This window comes from Lissotriton vulgaris, chromosome 3_1 (genome assembly GCF_964263255.1).
Source record: "Lissotriton vulgaris chromosome 3_1, aLisVul1.2, whole genome shotgun sequence".
NCBI lineage: Eukaryota > Metazoa > Chordata > Amphibia > Caudata > Salamandridae > Lissotriton > Lissotriton vulgaris.
Window position 1 is genome coordinate 1,444,079,100 of NC_141689.1, and position 5,227 is coordinate 1,444,084,326.

Sequence of the window (5,227 nt, forward strand, 5' to 3'; positions counted from 1 at the left end):
GTTCCATGGGGTGTCCCCGCTGGCCAGACTGGCACCCCTGTGCGCCGCTCAGGTTGCGCCTCGGCTAGCCTCTCCCTTCTGAGGAGATAGCTGGGCCGCCGGTGCTGGTGTGACTGCACCTGTCCCCCCAGCAAGTGTCCCAGGTGGACAGGATTCCCCAGTAGGCTCCTATGAGGTATGCAGGTCAGTCTATGATGGGCATGCAGCTCCCAACAAACTGTCCAGCAAGTGCCGCTTCCTGGTTGATCCTGCCGGTAGCCTATGCTTGTCTCAAAAAATTTGCCATGCATGTGTAAGTGCACACAGCCCATGCAGTGAAACTGAGAATCAGATGCGGCTCCTTTGATCTCTCCATCTGTTACTTAGATAATTGTGGTAATTTTAGAGCTACACTTAGGTGTTCAGTTAGGACCATTATATCTTCCCACCCTACCATAGTCAGTTTTAACCTTCCCTCCCACTCCATCAATAAAGTATACTTTAGGAGTGGGGGAGGAATTTTATCTTAACGTTACGCCCCATACTAAATATATCCATAAGTGCTCACTGAAACACGGTTGAGCCCACCAGGACCTCTAGGAGTCAGGGTGAGCCCAATGTTGAAGCATGTCAATATTAGAGTGAGTGACGTATATAATAACAAAAGGGTATTCCTGCCTTCCTACCCTTCAACTAAGGGGTATCACTAAATCAGCAAGGTGTAGACTCTGTCAGGTGTTCTCCTTCACTTTATAACACCCACTCCTTTATCATTGGTTGCTTCTTCCCCTTTTCTCTCTTTTTGTTACTAGGGATTTTCTTGGTTTCAGGTGGGATATCTATTCATTAAACCAATTCTAGGGCTACTACATGCAGACGAGTGCTAACTTTACAGAAATGCTTGCATTCATCAGACCAAGACCAATACGAGTTTGCCCTGCCACTTTGGTCACTTTAAACAACTTGAGCTGATCGCATTTCCTTGTGATGGCGATGATACATTTGGATGTCTGCCCTATCAACTTTTGATGGTACTTTCCGATCCTACCATGGTAACCATGGGTAATGGGAAATCAGGGTTCAATTCCATAGAAGGAGCCTGAGAAATGGCTACCACATCCAAGGAAGGCAACATGCGTGCAAGTTACCCACTCCCGACACGCTGAGGTAGTCATGAAAAATAACAATACAGGACTCTTTCGACGCCCTGTAATTGCAATAGTACACTTTAAATCCTTTAATGATGAACCATTGGGGGCAAGTCTAGTGCCAGCAGCCATGGCAATTCCAGCTCCAATAGTGTATATTAAAGTTGATGCAGTTAAAAAGCTCGTAGTTGGATCTTGGGATCAAGCTGGCGGTCCGCCGCAAGGTAAGTTACAGCCTGTCCCATCCCCTGCCTCTCAGCACCCCCTTGATGCTCTTAACTGAATGTCCTGGGGGTCTGAAGCATTTACTTTGAAAAAATTAGTGTTCAAAACAGGCCAGTCACCTGAATACTTCAGCTTGGAATAATGGAATAGGACTCCAGTTCGATTTTGTTAATTTTTGGAAATAGGGCCATGATTAAGAAGGGACTGCTGGGGGCATTTTTATTGTGCTGCTAGAGGACAAATTCTTAGACTGCCGCAAGACGAACCAAAGTGAAAGCACCAGCCAAGAATGTTTCCATTAATCAAGAATGAAAGAAAATCAGAAACAGTCGTAGATCCTGCCATAAACAATGACAACTAGCAATCTGGTGGTGTTATTCCAATGACTTTTGGAGCAGCTTCCAGGAAACCAGTTTTTGGATTCAGGGATAGTATGGTTTCAAAGCTGAAACTTAATGGAATTAATGGAAGGGCACCATCAGGAGTGGAGCCTGCGGCTAAATTTGACTCAACACAGGAAACCTCATCCAGCCCAGGCACACAGTAAGTATTTACAGATTGATAGCTCTCTCATTATTCTGTGGATGGTGGTGCCTGGCAGTTCTTAATTGGTGAAGTGATTTGTCTAGTTAATTCACAAAAGGAATGAGACTCCTCCATGCTGAATAGTTACGCGACCTTCACCGATCGGTGTCCAATATCTTAGAGGGACAAGTGGCATTCCGCCACACAAGACCGAGCAATAACAAGTCTGTGATGCACTTTCATGTGCGGGGCTACATGTGCGCTAAATGAACGAATCAGGGTGTGTCTACCATTAGCCGACAGGTGCGGGTAACCTGCTGAAGCCCGTTAATGATAGGGGTTAGGGATTGCAATCATTTCCAATGAATGAGGAATTCACAGTAAGTGGGGGTCATAGGCTAGCGTTGATTAAGTTCCTCCCCTTTGTACACACTGTCCGTCAATACAACAGATTGGATGGTTTAGTGAGGTGCACAGATCGACCCTGTCGAGGTCAGCAATTGGTCCTGGTGGAGGGTCGAGTAAATGAACAAACTTGACTATCTAGCAGAAGTAAAAGTTGCAACAAGGATTCAGTAGGTGAACCTCAGGAAGGATTATTAATGCCGGAGTAGCCCAAGTGACTAAAGGCGCCAGCCCAAAACTCATGACCACCTCCCAGATGGAAAACACACCATAGGTACAGGGCTGCCCCTCCACTTAGGTGTCATGCCCGGCGGAGAGGTCTGCAGCCTCCAGGGTGCTTGGGCAAGGACTGGGGGTGGGACAGGCTCCTCCACCCGGGAGGACCAGACCCGCCCCTCTGGGAGCAGCACAATGGAAAGTCCATCCGAGATGGAACCCATGCTTACCCAGCTTGACTCCTCGGGGGAACCAAATAGCAGTGCCTCCCCGGGCTGAGACTACTCCTGAAGGCCCTGTCGCCCTGGACTCTTCTGTGCCCGATCTCGGACTGACCGGGTTTCAGGTGGCGTAAGAGAGGCCCTTCCCATGCAGCAGGTCAGCCTGTATGAGAAGGAGCTAGGGTCATGAAGGGACCCCTGGCTCCTGGGAGGAGTTACCTGGCTATTCTCTTCTAGCGCCTCCGACCCGGTCAGGGGATGGGCTACCCCCTAGCACGCTGGCATGGCTCAGGCTGCCCCCCAAGCCGGGGGGTCTTGACACTGCAGTAGTCGAGCCCAGTGGTTGATTTGGTGTATGTGCTTGGCTGCAATGCTGTGCAGCCTCGGTTGACTTCAGCTAGCCGGCCTCTTAGGCCGGTGTGTAGAGCCGCTCGCTTTGGGACCGGGGCGCAGACCGAAGGGGGCAGCCTCATATGCCCCTAGTTCTCCTATGTTCGTGGGGCACTTGGTGCTAAATCATTCATAGATGACCTGATTCGGGGTCAGGGTTTAGTAAGTGGCAGAGCAGCTACCTTGATGCGATCTATTGAAAGTCATCCACTGATCCTAGCTTTTGTCTCCATCTGTGGGCTCCTGTCGCCCCCAGGAAGTCTCTCTGCTGCCAGAACGGCAGCAGGGACATGGAGCGGTTGCAGGCCCATGGGAGGCTACCTCCACTACGTGCCACCCAGCATGGGGGTTTCCCCCTCCCACCCTGCACTACCAAGTTTAGGTTCGGGGTGACAGCCAGATGGCCTGCCTCAGAGTGCACGGCCACTCTTATTGTCGGCGGACCAGGGACTTTGTTGTTCTGGTTGTCCTAGGCCATCTGGTAGTTGGGTTGTCCAGGCTATCTAGTCGCCAGACTGTCCCACCAGATGGCTGGTGGGCTGGATGACCAAATGGCCTACGGGCCAGCTTGCGGGACTAACTTCAATGTTTGGCCCTCAACCAGGGTTCTGTAAGCTCCCACTATTAGTCGAGGAAAATGGGCTTCTCGTGCAGGCCCATGGGAAGAGGGTATGGGATGGACTGGGCTCCCTGGCTCCCCAGGCCTGGGCTCCAGAAAGGCATACACCCAAGGCAGCACTCTGAGCCCACAGAATGGTGGTGACAGTCCCTACCCAGGGCATGGTGGCTGCACACTGTGGAGGACTCTCCTGTTTCCCCACTGGGTTTAGGGAATAGAGCAGAGACCAACCCTCATAAAAGTCCAGCCCCTGGTTCACGGATCTCGATCACAAGCCCTGGAGAGCTCTAAGAAGCCCTCAGCAGATGGCTGGGCCCGGTCTCAAATGGCAGAGACCATCAATGATTTACCATGCCACCCAGGAGGTACCGTCGGGAGGCATGGCACAAGACTTCCCATTCTCCTAGGAACAACCGGGCCTGAGATAAAGGAAGCGGCAGGCCCAGGAAACCCTCTCCCCCTTCTCTGACAGAGAGGGAGGCCGTGGCTGTGCCCTCGGTCAGAGCTCCGGTGGGTCCCGAGCTCCATACACCGGCCCTCTGTGTTACCCAGCGCATGGTGGGGGAAATGGGCTCTGCAGTCACGGACAGGAAGGGCTGCCTGGGGATGGTCCAGATCAGACTCTGTTCAATCGGGCTTAGTTGGGCCTATTTGGCAACTGCTGGCTGCTTGGTTGGAAGCACCAGACCATGGCCCCGGCCAGGGCTTCTGAGACACAGAGTGGGCAGGACGGGGCTCTCAACGACACGACACGCCACACCACTTCAATCTATGCCACTCACTACATGACACAACACTCCACTCCACATTACTTACCCCACTGTACTCTATCCCACTCCAACCTGCCCCACTCCACTCTAATCTATCCCACTCCAGTCCACTCCAACGTACCCCATTCTTATGGCAATTTTAAAAGAGTGCTAGGTACGCTTAGCGGACTTCAAAGGCTTAAACTGTGCCCTTGAAAATACTCTAGAACAACTGAGAGATCCCAAGTTGGGACTGGGCAAGGGGCTTTTTGAGCCTAAAACATTTAGGCAGTCTACTGACTAAAGAAAAGACTTTCATCATGTAATCGGAAGGTGTTTGAAAAGCCTTTATTGCTGACCATTGGGCTGACAAAGTCACAGGAACTAAGCCCTTCAGGAAGCCCTCCCTTAAATATCCAGGATCTTCAAGGGGTCATTGGTCTAAGGATTTAAAACTCTATTCACACACTAAAATTGAAAAACACTCCAATGCTTAATTCATGAGGTTAGGGTTGATTGCTTCCTTGAATTTTGGATGTCTTCCTTGAACACTCAAACTTTCTGATCTGACCCTCTCAATTTCCAAGCCGCAAAGCTGAGATGCCGCAAGACTTGAGGTGGAAGTAAGGGGTAACTGAAGTGTAGGTGGGTGAAGAGGAAGAAGAAATGGATCCTCTATTGCCATCTACAAGAGTTGAGAGATCCACAGTCTTCTTGGGTGAAAAAGTATGAGTATATGCCTCTCCTCCC

General features: G+C 50.8%; 1 pseudogene; it reads left to right on the forward strand.

The window, feature by feature from the left end:
- The first annotated feature begins 235 nt into the window (after window positions 1-235).
- Window positions 236-2,479, forward strand: LOC147728021 (18S ribosomal RNA; annotated as a pseudogene).
- Window positions 2,480-5,227: the final 2,748 nt, after the last annotated feature.